Below are 18,881 nucleotides of genomic sequence, written 5' to 3'. Positions count from 1 at the left end.
TGCTTTAGAGACTAGAGTAACTTGAACTAAAAGAAACATACTACCACTAAATGTAATATTACACCACATCTAAAAAGGAACAGGTTTAAGTAATCATGTCCTTGTGTAGACTGAAAACAGAGATTCATTAAAACATCAAACCTAATTGCACTTGGAAAATATTCACAGTCTCCTAGAATTGGAAAATCATGACTTAGTATGAAAGAAAGTCTAGTTTCTTGCTTCTCTTTCTCCTTTATTTATTCATTCATTGATTTAGCATCTGCTACATGCTGTGCACTGTTGGAAGCACATAAGGTACAGCAATGAACATGACACATAAATCCCTCACTTTCATGATACTTATATTCTAGTGGGCAGGAAAGACAAAAGAAAATAAAAATAAGTAAATACGTAAATTTCCAGTAGTGATAAGTGCAAAGGAGAAGGAGGAGGAGGAGGAGAAGGAGAAAAAGTGGAATAGGAGGAGGTAGGGATGAGGGGAAAGGAAAGAAGTAGAGAAAAGAGAAGGAGGAAGGGAGGAAGGACTGGGGAGGACTCTACTACCCAGGGTTGCCCAGGACGTCTTCCTTGAACAGAGCCTGAATGTAGCAAAAGAGTGAGCCATGCAAAGATTCAGAAGAAGGGGAGTGTGAAGGCTGAAAGCAGGACCAACATGGACAAAGCAGAGTGAGAAGAGAATAGTGGGAGACATTGTGGAGAGGGCCTAGATCCTGTCGGACTGTGTAGAACATACTAAAGCATTTTCATTTCTCTTTCTGTTGTGTTGTGCTGTATTTTTTTAATGATGAGAGGCTGTTGGAGTGTTCTTGAGCAGGGAAGTGACAGCACCTCTTTTCAGCTGCCAAGGCTTTTGCAATGGCACATCTCATTAGACTGAAGGTATACAGACTATAAATTCTGTACGTTGCTTGGGGTGATCCTAGACATTCACATCCCAGCTTCCCATCCCAGGCATGTAAGAACTTCCCTCAAAAGGGTCATTCATTAGACTTTCCAATGAGGGTGTAAAAAGTTGTGGGGGAGGAGGACACTGACCATGATGATGTGGCTAGAATGGGAGTAAGGGATCCCATCCCATCCTATTGCCATGACAATAGGAAATCAAGGTGTGACTGCCGGAGAATAATTTTCACATATGTTCCTATTAACAGGTCTTCCTCCATGATGCTTTATCTCAATGAGGAGAGAGCCTGCTCTCCTATCCATAAGCAAGATGTATTGGTGCTTTCTCACCCTGCATGCAGAGCGTAGCTGAGAGTGTTATAACAGGCCAGGTCCATTAAATGGAATAGCAATAGCTATTATTACTGAGCTCCTATCATGCTATTCACCATGTACTTAAATACATTATCTCTAATTTTCACAACCATTCCCTAAAATACTCTATTTGATAGATGGGGAACCTGAAGTTTAGCCAGATTGAGGAACTCACCCAAGGTCACACATGTGGCAATGCCAGGGCTTGAGCCCAGAATAGCATGACTCCAAACTTTGAACTCTTTGTCTTCTAATACTACACTGCCTCCAAATACATCAATTGACTGGAAAAAGAAGATTTAAGTTCATGATTGTCATTGTAGATTGTTTCTACCTGTTTATCTTATTTAAGATTCCACATGGATCAAATTTCATAGTAATGAAATTCAAGAGACGCTCTGCCATTTTGTTATAGGGCAGCAGTCTTGGAATCTGTGTCATAATTTATTATGTTGGATGTTTTTTGAAATAAGTAGAACTTAATTGAAAATGGAAGGATTTTATCACATATAATTTTTAAATAATTCATTTAATGAATTTCTTAGAGCCTAAAATCACTTTACTGCATATAAACCTCATTTAAACACAGACCTATAGTTAAAGCAGAGAATAGAGTAGAATTTACTAACTTTTTTTTTTTTTTTTTGTCTTTTGTCTTTTTGTCTTTTGTTGTTGTTGTTGCTATTTCTTGGGCCGCTCCCGCGGCATATGGAGGTTCCCAGGCTAGGGGTCCAATCGGAGCTGTAGCCACCGGCCTACGCCAGAGCCACAGCAACGCGGGATCCGAGCCGCGTCTGCAACCTACACCACAGCTCACGGCAACGCCGTATCGTTAACCCACTGAGCAAGGGCAGGGACCGAACCCACAACCTCATGGTTCCTAGTCGGATTCGTTAACCACTGCGCCACGATGGGAACTCCGGAATTTAAAAGTTATTTACATTTAAGAATACTTTTCTGTTGCTATTTTTCTAACACACTGGTTCAGGACTGCCTAACTTCTCCACCCATAGTTTTGTGAATTCCACGAATTTTAATACTGTATTTCTCAGAACATAACTCTCTCTCTGTGTATTTATCTCTCGCTGCTCTGTCTCTCTGTTTCTCTGTTTCTGTCTCTCACACACACTCTCGCGCACACACACACACACATCCTCTACAGAGAAATCAACTCTCTATGGAAGATTTTTGGAGCAGAATAGAATGCACTTTGCCCAGGCCAACAAAACAGACAGGGGCCAAAGACCGGGCTCTAGAATTGGTGTCACTAACTCCTTTATGTAGATCAATGCTGGAAAAATATCCTTCAGGTAAAGATTTTGCCTTTGTGGCTATAGGTTGTGACCCTCACTAAACTAGTCTTCACGTACTCAGTGAGCACTAGGTGACACAACTAGAATATTCAACTAGAAGAATAAAATATGACAGTAGGGAGTTCCCGTTGTGGTGCAGTGGTTAACGAATCCGACTAGGAACCATGAGGTTGCAGGTTCGATCCCTGCCCTTGCTCAGTGGGTTAACGATCCGGCATTGCCGTGAGCTGTGGTGTAGGTTGCAGACGTGGCTCGGATCCAGCATTGCTGTGGCCCTGGTGTAGGCCAGCAGCTTCAGCTCCGATTAGACCCCTAGCCTGGGAACTTCCATATGCCGCGGGAGCGGCCCAAGAAATGGCAAAAAGACAAAAAAAAAATAAATAAAATAAAATAAAATATGACAGTAGAAGGAACCTTGATGATATCCTTGTTCAAAGTCTTTGATACATAGATGAAGACACTAAGGTCTTGTAAAGGGTTAGGAGGTAAAATGAGACCAGAACCCAGGTCTTCTTACCACGAAGAAGACTCCTCTTCCTCAACACACCGTGCTTTCTTTCTCCTGAATACAACAAAAACTGGAACTACGTATTCCTGTAAAACCTGGATTAGGAAGAACAGGGTTGTATGAGAATCCTTGTCCCCTGACACCAGTACCCTGTGATTTCCCAGGATGGGGCTCATTTCTCTTTCCCCTCTTCCCAACCCAGTGATTGTAAACTTTTTCCCTCTGAAATGCTGTAAAACCTGTCAACACTCACCTGTAGGGACTTGAGAATTCAGAACAAATGCTTGTTGAACAGGAAAGGAAGATGGAGGGAACATTGCCTCTTTGCGTGTAGAAATTTTATGGCATTTCTCCCAAGTGTGTCATAGGTGTGTGGTTTATTTTTTTATGAAACTTTTATGAGAGCACTTCATTTCAGTTCTCCTGCTCCTTTTATGGTGGGCCTGCTCCTATTATTTTTCTGTAGCTGAGATTTTATTTTTAAATATTAAATTGTGATTGGGGCGGGGGGGAAGTTTCTTTATTCCCAGAGCCACACTCCTGTATACAAAACTTCTTCTGACTTATGTGAAGGCAACTCCCACATCAGAGCTTCAGCCCTGGGCCCATAATTTGCAAGCATATAATGGAGCCTCATATTGCAATGCAAATTCTAGTACCCAGGGATCTGCAGCATAATCACCCAGTTACAAGGAAGGTAAAGAGGAAAGGAAATTAGCATAATGGGCCACAGAATATACACAGGAGGATGCTCAGAGGCCTCTATGGCAGATTTCACCACCATTCCAAAGATATGCTTGCTTTTCTCAGAAAATGCGCTCTCTCTAGTAGAGATGTTGTTGGCTCCATCTTGGAGGAACTTGATCTTCAGCTGCTTTCATGGTAGTAATGGGCTGGGCTGAATTATTCATATTCTCTCATTCTGAGCTACAAAATGACCAGCCAGAGGTTGGGATCACTCTAGAAGCTGAACTTCAATGGATGAGTAGGTTGATCTATGTCAACATGGAAAGTGAGAAAGAACAGCATCCCAAGAGGAGGAAGAACTGTGAGCAAGGGTACAGAGAGGGAATGACCTGCCCATGGAGAAACACAGTCCCATTGGGCTGAGGTGTGGGATGAGGCATTTATGGCACACACCCATTTGAACTGAGGTCCCCATTACCCAGTGGGACTTAGCACCTGGGCCCCTGGACCCTGATGAACAAGTTTATCTGAAGGGGAAGTTTCCTCTGATACACTGAACAGCTATCCCTGGGTGAGGATTCCAGAAAGCCTTCCTCTGTAAGAGATGAAAGAGATATGGAACTCTTTCATTTTGATTCCTATTCCTAGGATCTCTCCAATTGGCAGCAATCACAATTTCTTCTGGGATGATACCTAATAAAATATTGAACATAAGTTGTTCATCCTGAAGTCACTTGGAAGTGGGCAAAGGATAACCCAATATTTCTTACAAGAAATATTTGTTCATTAAGTTCTTTAAATTCATTTTTTTCAATCATTCAACAAACAATTTTTTTTCTTTTATGGCCACACCTGCGGCATATGGAAGTTCCCGGGCCGGGGACTGAATCCGAGCTGTAGCTGCGGTCTATGCCAGAACTGCAGCAATGCCAGATCCTTTAGCCCACTTTCCTGGCTGAGGATCCCCACTGTGCCACAGCAGGAACTCCTCAACGAACAATTTTTGAGCACCTACTGAATATGGAGATAGAAAAATAAATAAGGCATAGTTTCTTCACGAAGCCCTTTCTTGGACTGTTGGAGATGACAATCAGATAGACAATTTTAAGGAACTATGGAAAATGAAATCCTAGAGGAGTGTGAAGGGATCATGGGAGCCAGAGGAAAAGTACCAACCCCACCTAGGTGAATGTACGTGTGGAAGTCAGTGACTCGAATGCCCACGCTGAGCCATATGGGTAAATAGGATTTGACCAAGCAAATGGGGGCTGGAGTGAGAAAGCAAGGTGAGTGGGAGGGAAAGAGCATTGCAGGCAGGAACGATGGCAGCAAAGCAGCAGAGGCAGGAAAGAGCATGATGTAGGTGGTGAGCATCAGACAGGCTGGAGTTGCTGGAATATGAAGCACTCAGTAGGATGTAGTGCTTCCTGTGACTGCTGTAGCACATTGCCACAAACACCGTGGCTGAAAACAACATAAATGTGTTCTCTCTGCAACTTTGGAGCTCAGAAGTCCACATTCAGTTTCAAGGGCTAATGTCTAGGTGTCAGGAGGGCTGATCCCTCCTGGAGGCTCTAGGAAAGAATCTGTTTCCTGGTCTTTTTCATCTTTGCTGTTGGTCTGCATTCCTTAGTGTGTGGCCCCTTCTTCCTGCATCTTCAAAGTGAATGACTCCCATCTCTGCTTCTGGCACCATATCACCTTTTCCTTCGGTTCTGCCTTCCCTCCTATTCCCTACTTCCTCGCTGACCTTCTTGCCTCCCTCTCAAAAGGTCCACCTAGATAATTTTAGGATAATCTCCCTATCTCAGGACTAATCATAGCTGCAAAGTCCTTTTTTTATAAGGTAATATTGCCAGGGGCCACCAATGCAGATCTGAACATACTTGGACAGCTGTGGTTCAGTCTAGCACATAGGGAAGAGCAGGAAATGAGTTGTAGGAAGCAAAAGGGAATCCAGGAAAAGAGGGTGTTGTAAGCCACATTAGGAGCTTGGCTTTAATCCTATAGATAGCGGGGAACCTTTAAAGGGTCAGAAGCAGGGGAGACACAGCACAGGAGAAGCTGGACTGAGTGGGGACTTGCTGGAAGCAGAGAGACCACTTGGGAGGCTAGTGTGAGAGGGAATGGGAAACACTGTCGATGCCTAAATGTTAGATGAAGTGTTTCCCCATCCCCACATAATCCTTCAGAAAACAAAAAGAGACCTTACATTTGAATTCTCACAAATCCTTTTTAGGGAGTTGTTTTAATTCCTTTATTTGGAACAACAAACTGGTACTTGATGATATGATTAATGATTTAAAACAGGGACATTTTTGAGATGGTCCAATTGATAATTACACAGGAACAACATGGTAAACCAGGACTGTCCCCGGCCAGCTGGGCATATGGTCACCCTCTGTTTGGAGAAGGCATATTGGCATGAAATGGCTTGAATCAATGCTGGTCTGGGGTATTAAAGAGGTCTTCTGGCTGATTCTGTCCCCAAAAAAAGGCAAAATCAATTCATTGAGCTGCAGCAATTTTTCCTGGGATTATGACCTCACAATCACAAGTGTTCCATGGTGTTATAAACAAGCATTTGAAAGGTTACTTTAAAATGAATATATTAAGTGCTTACATGGGGAGGACTATAGTATGCAGTAGGAAAAAAAAAAAACTCAGCTGTTTGACAGGTTCTTATGACTTTAGGAAATGTTTTCAGAGACAGAATCACATTTGGATTCTAAAAATGCTATGTCAAACAGAATTGACCATGATTTGCTCTAGAAAACCATATTAATTCTATAGGTTGCCCCAGTGATAAAAGAAACCCTGATGTCAAAATTACGTGTGAGGAGTTTGAATAAAACTGTTTCATGAAACATGAGTGAGGATGTTAATTTCTAACTTAATATCTTATTCTTTATGTGCCATTTTAAATTTTCATGTACAGCTAAATTAACAATTTAAATATAGACATTTGACTATCTATCAGTTAAATTTGCCCTCCTCAAAAAATGCTTGAGTTTGACGGAAGACTGTCTTTCTAATTGAAAAAGCCAGGGAGCTCTATTCCAAATGCTCAAGGTTTCTATTCTGACATATGAAGTATTCTGAGAGTAAACCCTATAGGATTTGATAAGGCAGGATGCTGGGTAAAGGAGAAGGATGGTCAGTTGGATGGGTGGTGGTGTCAATGGCAGAGACATAGGTTTACAGAGATAGGGTGGGCAAAAGGATACAAAAAGTTCATCCCTGGCCATGTTGAGTTTGAGATGCCCATGGGGGCATGCAGAAGATTCTTGGATATGGAATTAGTTAAGGAAATAGGAAAGTTTATTTGCATTGGAATTATAGAGGCAATATCACTGCAGAAAACTAGAATTAAAACAAGAAGCATAGGAGTTCCTGTTGTGGCTCAGTGGGTTAAGAACCCCATATAGTGTCCATGAGGATGCAGGTTCGATCCCTGGTCTCTTTCAGTGGGTCAAGGATCTGGTGTTTCCACAAGCTGCAGCATAGGTTGCAGATACAGCTCGGATCTGGCATTGCTATGATGTAGGCCAGCAGCTGCAGCGTCTATTCAGCCCCTGGCCTGGGAACTTCCACATGCTGCAGGTATGGCCATAAAAAAAGGAGAAGAAGAAGGAGAAGCAGCAGCAGCATAGGAACAAGTGTGATGATACAGGGGAGATTAGATGACCACAGGGTTTTATGTTTGGGGAAGTTAATGAAAATAGACTTGGAATTTGTGGCATAGTACAATCAAGTGGCCTTAGGGTTTCTAATAGCACCAGTCTAAAGGGGCTCCTGGAGTCATGAGGTAAGACTCCACTGTCATCAAGCAACTAGCAAGGGGTACTAGTAGGCTAGGGCAGGGTGAGGCCAAAAGGGGTCAGACACCATATCTGTAGGATTAAGGCTGGCTTGGGCATGTATGACTCTGGGTGGATTTTTTTGTTTTTCGGGTTTTTTTTTTTTTTTTTTTTTTTGTCTTTTTGTCTTTTTCAGGGCTGCACCACGACATATGAAGGTTCCCAGGCTAGGGGTCTAATTGGAGCTATAGCCACGGGCCTACGCCATAGCCACAGCAATGCAGAATCAGAGCTGTGTCTTTGACCTACACCACGGCAACACCGGATCCTTAACCCACTGAGCAAGGACAGCAATTGAACCCACAAAACCTCGTGGTTACTAGTAGGGTTCATTAACCACTGAGCCACAACAGGAACTCCAACTGTGGGTGTCTTGACTCTCAAAACTGAGGAGTGAAGAAAGACATGATAGGCACAAAAAAAGAGAGAGAGAAAGCAAGTTTAACCCTTAGAGACAGAATGTTTCTGTCTCCCCAAAGTTCCTATGTTAAAGCCTAACCCCAATGTGATGGCATTAGGAGGCGGGGCATTTGGGAAGCGATGAGGGTTAGATGAGGTCTTGCAGGTGGGGCCCCATGGCAGGATTCGTGCCCTTATGAGACTCACCAGAGCCTCTTCTCTCCACCATGGGAGGAGACATCAAGAAGGCAAAATGGTCATGTGCAGCCAGGCAGAGAGCCCTCACCAAGAAACCAATCTGCGGCAGCTTGCTCTCGCATTTCCCAATGTCTAGAATGCTGAGAAGTAAATGCTGTCATTTCGGGCACCTGGCCTGTGGTGTTTTGTTATGGCAGCCTGAGCAGACATTGACCATTATGCCTCAGGAACTGTTTAACGAGAGATTTTTCTTCAGCTTTTTCAGAGTGTGGGAGCATCCTGGCTGCTGGGGAGTGGGGACAGAGGCTGGGGTCTACATCCCAGAGTCACACCTTTCCACTTTGCCATCTGTGAGACTCACTGTGATCAGAGATGACCACCCGCCCCCACCTCCAGTGGCAACCCATTCCTGCTGCCCAGAGTCAGGGGAGAGCCCACTTCTTGCCCTTGCTCGGTGGTCAGAACAGTAGGAGCTCCAAGACCTGGTTATAGAATGTCTCTCCCTGAGCACCACGCCGAGGTCACTGGCCCTCCAGACCGGCACAGGCATCCTCTCTTTCCACAAACATCTGTTCTCTTGGGCCTCCAAGTGGGAGGGTGGGCGCTTGGTGGCTGCCTGGCTCAGAAAGTGCCCATTATGAGCCGTGGATCGTCTTGCATTCCATCAAGCATGTGATTACAGCCAGATGCCGTGGCGATGGGCATACAACAGCTCCCTATAATAACCGTAATTACGATCCTGGTGTTTCTTTAGCTCAACGTACTCTGAACTTCTGAAGTCAGAAGAAATTTGAAAGAATTGCTTATTAGAGGCTGCAATCAAACAGAGAAGGGGAGCGTCCTTTAAGAAGGGGGGTAGGGGGAGTTCCTCCCTGACATGTTGGCTTCTGCACAGCCTGCCCCGACATCCCGTGGTGTGGCTCCGGAGTCCAGAAAGAGCATGGCTCTGGCTCCACACGCCAGCTCTTGTTTCTCTTTGCCCCTGTGCATGGCTCAGCCCGGTTCCTGCTCAGCTGCTGCTTCTGGCTGGGAGGGAACAGCAGGCACCTGCCTGCCCATCCGCTCCCGTCCCCCCTGCTGTGGGCGCTTTGCTGAGAGGGGCACCTCCCCTGCCCACTTGGGTGAAGTTCTTGGAATGCCCAGGGAGAAGGGGGTCGTTGGAAGCTAAAATTGGCCGCTTGCTGTGATGACTAACAGCCACCTGGGCCTGCCATTCTTGTGGAGCCATCTATTTGTGGAATGTGGAGCTGCTGAGGGGATGTTGGCAATCGGGCCAAGTCCTTTCTTATAGGAGCACATGGAAAAGAGCTGGAAACCCGGTCTGTGAAGAAAGAGGTCGTCTTTGTTTTCCAGTGCTGCCGTGACAAAATACCACACACCATGTGGCTTAAATAAAGGAAGTGTATCATCTCTTGATTCTGAGGCCAAGCCTGAGATCAAGGTGTCTGCAGGCTTGGTACCCTCTGAGGGCGATGAGGGAGGTGTCTTCTCCGGGCCACCTCCCTTGGCGTGTTGATGAATATCTTTTCCCTGTATTATCTTCACGTCACTTTCCCTCTATGTGCATGTCTTTCTTTTCATGTGGTGATTCTCGGGTTGGGTCGGTTGGACTCACCCTATTCCAAGATGACCTCATTTTAACTAATGACATCTGCAACACCATCTCCAAGTAAGGTCACGTTCAGAGGTTAGAGCATCAACATATATGGACTTGGGGGGAAGACATAAGTCAACCCATAAGAGGTATTGTGCGCTGACCATGTGCCCAGCGCTGTGCTGAATGCGGGGGGCAGGGGGTACCCTTGAACAGGAAAGGCAACTTCTACCCTCCCAGAGCTTGGTGGGATTGCAGAGAGTAGAGAAAAATGACACGATTGATAAATGACCAACTCCACAGTAGGGGCACTAGGAGGGGCTGTAGAAAATCACAGCAAAAGTCCTCACTCGAGCCATGGAGCCTGAGGAAGGCCGCCCCAGGAGCGAGGTTGAGGCTGAGGTCTCGGGGATGATAGAAGCTCGCCCGGGAAAGGGGGGGTAGAGCAGAGAGATGCCCAGTGGGGGTGAGAAAAAGAGCCATGGACCGGAGGGGAGAAAGCCTGTGACCTGCAGAGAGAACTAAAAGAAATTCCCCATGGTTGAAGCAAAGCGTGTGAGGGTGTATCCTAGGGGTTGAGGAGGTGAGCAAAGCGGGGACCGAGACGATGCTGGCAGGAAAATGATGCAGGTCCTTGTAAGCCTACTGAGGATACTTGGCTACAGGCCTGAGGGAACTTGGGAGCCCCTGCAGAATGCCATTAAGGAAAAGACCCCATCAGACTTAAGGTTTAGAAAAACTCCACTGCAGAGGAGGGGAGCTGGAAGGAAGACCACTCAGAGGCCCCAGGCGTGAGGTCACCAAGGCTTGAACAAGCACAGTGGCGGGAGATGAAGCCCTCGGGACTTTGACACCCACTCATCCTTCAAAGCCCAACTGGGGCTCCTCAGACTTCACAGGGCCACCACCCTCTCCACCTGCCACTTCACATGTTTGTGTGAAGACTCAGTACCAATCTCTCCCCCATTGTTTTATTTTTCAAGCACTGGCATATTTACAGTATACCAGACACCAAGTGGATTAAAAACTATAATTCATTTAGGTGCCAAAATGAAACCGTGAAGCCCGATGCTATGATTACCCCCACTTCACTTAAGGAGACAGAAAGACCTTGCCCCCAAGGTCTCAGAGCTAATAATGGCAGAGCCAGCTCATGACCTCTGGCTCTTCAGAGGCCACATTTTCTTTTTTTACAGCAGCACCTGCAGCACATGGAAGTTCCCTATACTAGGGGGGTGGTATTGGAGCTGCATCTGCCAGCCTACACTACAGCCATGCATCGCCGGCCCCCAGCCTCATCTCTGACATACACCGCCGCTTGCAGCAACACTGGATCCTTAAGCCACTGAGCAGGGACAGGGATGGAACCAATATCCTCACCGAGACATCAGGGAATTCCAGAGTCCACACTCTTAACCATGACCCTATGTTCTCTCCTACAAGCAGGCTGCCACTTTACCAGCCTATCCAGCAGAGTGCCAGGCAAGCACTTAGCTCTCACTAGATACCTGTTGAGGAGCTCCTGCTGTGGCGCAGTGGATTAAGTTTCTGGCATTGCTGCAGCTGTGGCATAGGTGGAAGCTCCAGCTCGGATTCAATCCCTGGCCCAGGGACTTCCATATGCCACAGGTGCAGCCGAAAAAACAAACAAACAAACAAACAAAAAAACGAAAAACCTTGTTGAATGAACGTTGAAGTGATCAGATGTGTGGTGGGATCAGATGTGTACGGGGTGGGGGGCAGGGGCATGAGTCAAAGATGACTTCTAGAACTTTCAGCTTGAGTGGGGAGTGAGGCTATTCACTGAGCTGAAGATCAAGAAGGAGGAAACTATGACAGGGAATGAAGGTTAAAAATCTACACCAGAGACCTCCATCTGGAAGAGCGACTAGAGCAGGCAGATGGGATTCATCTCTGCCTGCACCCTGAGCATCTGGAGCCTCAGCCTCTCCTCAGTAGGTTCGTATCACCCACTGCCCTGGTGAGAATAACATCAATCTGAAACGTTCGTAGGCCTTACCCCATAACAGCTGAATAACAGCTATTAGCTTTGGACTCTAGGCATTTTTATGAGATCTTAGTTCCAGGGTTTGAGGTTTGGCAAAAAGAGCATATTATTCACACACAAAACAACTGCATTAAAATAGCATTAAGAGTCTGGCTTACACTGACAAAACCTAGGAAATTCAGAATTATGAAGAAAAGCCTGTCCTGAGTTCACCCCCACCACGAGGCCAGTGTTGCTCCTTCTGCACTGAGGGTAGAGAGAATGGTTCCCACCTGGCAGAGCAGCCCAGGTGAGGGGGGGACAGGGCGGGGGAGGACTTGAGGAGGAGCGTTATAGAAGGAGCCAGGCCCGCTCCCTGGAGCCTGTGTGGTGATGCAGACAGCCAGCACCCGATCCAAAGGCCATGCCCCTGATCCCAGGGCCTGGAAAATGGGCCAGCACCAACCTCTGGCTCTTCTGGGCTGGAGACCTCCTTCCGACAAGCACAGGACAATGAGACAGACGTTCACACTTTGCCCCACAAGGCTGAAGCCTCAAGTTCCCATCCCTCTATGACCTTGGACATGGGAAGAACTCACAGGCAGGCACACTGCTCCCCACTTAGTTCTCATATTTTGAGGGAAATGAGGAGAAAGAAGCTCAGTAATGGGTGAACATGAAGTGTTGGCCGTGTTGGAAGCGTAGCTGGTTATAGCATTGGGAGACCCCTCTGTTAAGTAAACTTGAGAATCTAAAGACTCTTGATTTGGGGTGATATTGAGAGGTAGGGAGAGTCTGCTTTTGTTCTGCAGACTCAGAGACATGGAGAACAGACTTGTGGTTGCCAAGGGGGAGGGAGAAGGAGTGGGATGGACTGGGAGTTTGAGTTTCATAGATGTCAACTATTACATTCAGAATTGATAATCAGTGAGGTCCTGCTGTACAGCACAGGCACCTATATCCAATCTCTTGTGAAAGAACATAATATGAGAATATGAGAAAAAGAATGTGTGTGTGTGTGTGTGTGTGTGTATATATATATACATATGCATATATGCACACATATAGAGAGAGACTGGTTCACTTTGACATACAGCAGAAATTGGCATGCCACTGTAAATTAACTGTACTTTAACAAAAAAATTTTTTTAAAAGAGAATTGGGGAGAGGAGTGAGGAAAAGAAACTCCAGCCTCTTGGTTAAAAGCGATCTTTCTCGATTTGAGATGAAGTGCAACCATTTGTTATTTTTTTAATCCAGGTTTATCGAGGTATAAGTGACAAATGAAATTGTAAGATATTTAAAGTGTACAACTGATGATTTTAGATACACATTCACTGTGAGAAGATTCCCCCTGTGGAGTTAATTAACATATCCCTTCACATATTTATCTTTTTGTGCCTGTTAGAACATTTTATTTCCACTCTCTTGGCCAATTTCAATTATATAATATAGCACTATCAATTATAGCCGCCACGTTATACATCAGGCCCTCAAAACTTACTCCTCTTATAACCAACAGTTTGTATAATTGGTTCTTTAGAGGTACTTTGGGAAGAAATCCTGTAATTCTAGCATTCACCAGGGCATTTGGGGTAAGAACCTCCCCCAAGCTTTTGAAAAAGCTAAGTGGAAACCAAGAGCTCAAAAGTGGGTCAAGTTGGTTTTAAATATGGTGAGTAGTACCCTTCTCTGACCAATTTTAAAATGAAAAAACACAGTCCTTGGACAAGCAGCCTTGGTCTAGCTTCAAGTGTCAGAGGTGGTAGGGAGAGTGAGACACCCCTCCACACACAAGAACCTCAGAGGGATTTTGCCAAATAAAAACAAAATGTGAAGTTAATTCCACCAAGGTATTGCCCTCTTGCGATAGTTTTTGAATTTCGTTAAAATCTTCATCCTCTGAAATCTCTCAGTGATTGATAAATCCCTTCTCTGTCCTCCAAGAACTACTCTCCGGAATAAAGACCAAAATGGACAGGCTCATTTAGCCCTTGACATAACCCTATGAGGTCTTTCATGATCTCCACGGATAACATCATGATGTTATTTACCATCATGGTCCAATCACCGCTACGGTGCTCGTTCAATCCATGGCCTGGGAATTTCTGCTTGTCATAGGCAAAGCCAAAAACCAAAAAAGAATCCTATTTCTATATACATATTTGTTTTACTTTTTAATGATGCCAAGTGATTGGCCAAGGTCACACATACGTGGTGGAGCTGGACCTGGAACTTCATGGGTCCTATTGCAGAGGCTGTACCCCTAACCACGCCCTGAGCTCCCACCCCACCCACCAGCACCACATTCGATTTCAGCAGGGGCTTAGCTATCTGTACCACCCCAGACCTGAGCCGCCTGCTAAAACCAGCTGGAAGCCATCCAGAGCCATAGAGCTCATGACCCTTCCAGAAGTTCTCATCTCAGCTTCAGAAACCCTTTTCTCTAGTAACCAGCTTAGGGACAGAAAAAGCAATGATGCTCATTTCTAAATTGTCCAAAGTGACTTTAAACACCACATTTTCTTGGGAGTTCCCCGGTGGCACAGCCTCAGCGGGTTAAGGATACAGTGTTGTCATTGCTGTGGCAAGTTCCTGGCCTGGGAACTTCTGCAGGTGCAGCCAAAAAAAAAAGGAAAGAAAGAAAGCTTGTCTTCTTGAAAGTACACTGAAGACCCATTTCATTTACCTTTCTTCTTCTTCTTTTTTTTTTTTTGTCCTTGACAACGCCAGATTCCTAACCACTAGGCTACCAGGGAACTCATACCCCTCTTCATAAATGGGAAAATGCAGAGGATTTTGTGCTACCAGCTCAAGAGCTGAGAATAAAATGCAGGAAGACTCAGGCTTTAGAAAATGACCTCGTATCACTTTTCCAATAAGGTACAAAATGCTAATAATTCTGAGGAAACTGACTGAAAATGCATTAAAGTACAGAATAGCTGGAAGTTGAGAGAAAGCCATTTTTTTGTGCCCCTCTTGACCTGTCATTTAGCAAAGCGGGACAACTTTGGCTGTGTCATGGAGTGTGGCTATTAAGATGTCATAGCCATGACTCTGTGACACTCCATCAGCGGACACTGGTGATACCTCCCCTTTTCTGTTTGGAAGAGGCAGGAGGGGTTATTCATAAACTCAATGACTGGCTGTGAATGGGGGACAGAAAGCAATATAAGCATGAGCTGTAACAATTTCAGAAACAAGCAGGACACGGTGACATCAGCAGAACGAGGCATGTCAAAGCCAGTGACAGACAACACAGAGAAGATTCCTTGTAGAGCTCTAGGCAATTCTGTTCTGGCTGGAATCTTTAGTTAACAGTCTAGAAGGGCCCATTATCTGTGATTTAACTGGAAGTCTGAATGAACAGTACAAGTATTTGACATATTTCTTGGTAACACCTTTTAATAAAGGTCGTGTTTGTCTCTAGTTTTGTACTAGAATTCTTTTTTTTTTTTCTTTTCCCCTTGCTTTTTAGGGCTGTACCTATGGCAAATGGAAGTTTCCAGGGTAGGGGTCAAATTGGAGCTGCAGCTGAGGCCTACACCACAGCCACAGCAACGCCAGATCCAAGCCGAGTCTGTGACCTGCATCGCAGCTCATGGCAACACCAGATCCCTGACCCACTGAGTGAGGCCAGGGATCGAACCCCCACATCCTCATGGATACTAGACAGGTTCATAAGCCACTGAACCACAACTCGAAATCTTGTAGTAGAATTCTTTAGCGGGGACTCTCTTAAAATTCCTCTTTGGAGATTGAATTTTTGAGTCTTTTTCATACCCTCCCCATGCCACAGGCCTGCTTCTTGCACACACACACGCACACGCACATGCACAGACCCCCCCCCCAATCCCTGGTGAGGGCCTAGATGGGAGCTACTGGTTGGCACTGGGTTAATTCCCACCACCCTGAAGCTGTGAGGCCCAGGGGGACCCACACAGGAGGTCTGAACCTGTCTTGTTCCCTAACCCCCCAGGAAGGGAACCTTAATCATTGGTTCTTTTCCTTGTCTGTTTTCTGTTTGAGCAGTGAGGACTCAGTGAGAAGAAAGCAGCAGAAGAAAGAAATGCTTGGGAATCAGAAACAGGGGCGGTGAGAAATGAAAATGATGTGCAGAGTTTCACCAGTCCCTGCTCTTTCTCCTTTTCCTGCTTTTTTGGAGTTCAAAATCCCTGCTCTTTCTCCTTTCCTGCTTTTTTGGCGTTCAAAATCCCACAGGTGTACACATGGTAAAATATGCTTTTATCACACCATTAAGTAACACCTCACTCTGAGTCAGACCGAGTTATGAAACCTGAAGGTTCAGAAAAGCAGATTGAGGATTGGGAGAGCGATGCCCACAGTAGGAAGTCACTGGGTTCAGCCCCTGGCACCAGTGAAGGATGAGGCCGTCCCCCCCAGGACCTGCTTCTCCTGGAGATGACTAAGCCCACACAAACGTTTGGGTTCCATGGAAACCACAGGGAGGAGGGCTGGCCTCTGAGGCTGGGAGAGAGAACTGAGCTGCCCCGTTGGGTGGGCCCCACAACTGACTTCCCATGTTGTCACTTCACACGGCACACGGTGGTTTGCTCTTTGGCAACACCGAAGAGAAAGTGTGTGTGCGGCGCTTGTAAAAGCTCTCAATTTGACGCGGGTGGGTGAGCTCTGTTGCCTCCCAGAGGCAGGAGAAAGCCTGAGATGAGTAACCTCGTTACCCGTTGGCTCTGCCGCAGAGCTGGATGGGTTCCCAGGGTCTGTCCCGGCCAGGAGGTCAGCAGGGACCAACAAAGTCCCACCACGTGATTCACGGGAGCAAGTGCCCTTCACTGTGTCCCCCTGCCAAGGACCGTGGACACGGTGTCCTTATTGGAAAGGGTGAGACCATTCTGATTGGAGACACTCATATTGGGTGTTTTAAATTTCAGGCAGTAGACAAACACATCTGTTGTTTCTCTCAGGCAACGAACTACCTTTCTGAAGATGACAGCAGGCCCCTTGAATAGAAGACCCAGGTGGCGTCTAATACCAGTTAATAGTGTAAGAAAACTGTTGAAAAAGGGGAAATCACAAATGTTGACTTTCAAGTAACTGAAAATATGATTGCAAAGTAGCTTTGCCTGTCCCGCCCTGACACCTCACACATCAAAGGAGAAAGTAACTTTTCTAGAAAAGGATATCAGCAAGTGCAAATTCACACACAGAGGCCTGTGAATGTGCCAGCACCCAAGGCGTGCAGAGGAGGGAGCGTGGAGGCGGGAGGGAGAGGCTGATGAGAAGAGCTTCCTTAGGCAGGAGCTGCACATCCACTTTAGAGGAGACAGGAGCATGGCCAGCAGAGAGAGCAAGTTCCAAAGGGACAAAGGTGGAAGCAAGCAGGCAGCTGCACAAAAGTCTCTGCAGTAATAGGATTGTACTTTTTGATTTGTCCAAAAGCAGGTGATGTACATCCAGCAGGATGACCCCTCGTCTGGGAACTTGCATATGCTGCAGGTGCAGCCCTAAAACAAAACAAAACATAAACCCACAAAGCTCACTTTGCAGTCAGGGCGTGAGGGGTCACTGAGTCCACTCATTCAGAGCCAGCCATCCCTCCCTTCGAGGCTTCTCGAGGCTGACTTAGGGCCTGGAACAACACCCAGCAATGTCCCTGCTACCATGAGCTCTCCCTGTGCCTTGGAGAGAGGCAGATAGCGAGTCAATAAACAGAGGTTAGCTCTCACAGTGTTAAGTGTTTCAAGAAAAATAAAGCAGTCATGTGATGAAGTGATGGAGAGGGAGTGGCATTTGATGAGGGAGTTAGGAAAGGTTTCTTGGAGGTTGGGACACTTGGGCAGAGAACTCAGTAAATGTCAAGAAACAGCCAACTTTGCGGAGGGAGACGTACAGTCCAGGTAGAGGGAACAGAGAGTACGACAGCCCTGAGGAAATGAGATTGGTGCTCTAGGAACAGAAAGAAGTCCTGGGAAGCCAAGAAGGAGTGTGATTAGGAGGGAGAGTGACAGGAGAGGTGGTGGAAGCTGTGTCAGGGGCCAGATCAGAGTGGCCTGGGCATGGAATGTATTGTTATATGTAATTGGAAAGTAAAGTAGGGTTTTAGGTAGAGTGCACTTACAATTCAGCATCTAAATGCAGCATGTGGTTAGACTCTTTTAGGCAATCCCAGAAGCTCTCAGAACACTAGCGGCATGGGTGAATGGATGGCTAACCAGGGATCAGAGGTGTCCTTGGGATCTATAAAGTGGACAGCTCCACACACGATTTTTTTTTTTTTTTTGGACTTTATAAGAGACCCTAGTACCTTACACAGATACAGTTTCATAAGTATAAACACCAATCATGTGCATCCAAATGACATATGGATACTCCATTTCCTAAGCATGTGTGTGAAAATGAATGATATCCAAATTTAAAAGACAATGAATTCTACAGATTGCTTCTCGTGTTCTCTGTGGCTCTTCTAAGACTCCGTGTCTGGTGTGCAGGCCACAAACACAATCTAAAAGGGAGCAAGGGAAATCTCAGCTCTTGTTCCAAAGCAAGTGCCACCCTCAGGAAGCCCCCAGGACCCTTGGGAAGAACCCATCTGTCTGCTCTCACCACTGTGACAGATCAGAATCTTTGGTATCGAGTCATCATTTCATGGCCAAGATTTTGTCTCCAGACCATAGCTCACTCATTTCTGACAACATGTTCAAAGTGAAACACGCCTCCCCACCCCTCTTCCTTTCTTTGAAAATGTATGAGTTTTGCAGTTTTGTTAAAATCAGAAGTTGCTTGTGATTTTCAGAATGAGATAACCCTTTAACCCATCAACATGCAGGTGGTAAGATCTAAAGGGCTGGGAAAATATTAAATGTAGATCACGTTGGAACATACAGAATGAGACTGAACATTCTTACAACAAGGAAGAGGATGTTAAAATCAGGCAACCCAACAAACCCCAACCAGGAGAGAGTCGGAATTATTCTCATTCATCAAATTTTGATGCCTCTGGGGCCCCAGCAGAGAAGACACCAAATCCTCCATTGTCTAAGGGATGCTGGTTAAAAGGTTACCATGCAGAAAAGTGGCTCCCACTTCCAATTTTGCC

General features: G+C 45.8%; 1 long non-coding RNA gene across 4 annotated transcripts in view; it reads right to left on the bottom strand.

Moving 5' to 3' along the window:
- Positions 1-18,881, bottom strand: part of LOC110256604 — a 55,273-nt gene that overhangs the window by 15,390 nt on the left and 21,002 nt on the right. For all 4 annotated transcript variants that reach the window (XR_002338346.1, XR_002338347.1, XR_002338350.1 and 1 more), the window contains one exon: positions 3,091-3,176. This is a non-coding gene — a long non-coding RNA (uncharacterized LOC110256604). The remainder of the gene's footprint in view (positions 1-3,090; positions 3,177-18,881) is intronic.

Source organism: Sus scrofa, chromosome 1 (assembly GCF_000003025.6).
Source record: "Sus scrofa isolate TJ Tabasco breed Duroc chromosome 1, Sscrofa11.1, whole genome shotgun sequence".
Lineage (NCBI taxonomy): Eukaryota > Metazoa > Chordata > Mammalia > Artiodactyla > Suidae > Sus > Sus scrofa.
Note: the sequence above shows the minus strand (reverse complement) of the source record. Positions and strands in the feature narration are given on the sequence as shown.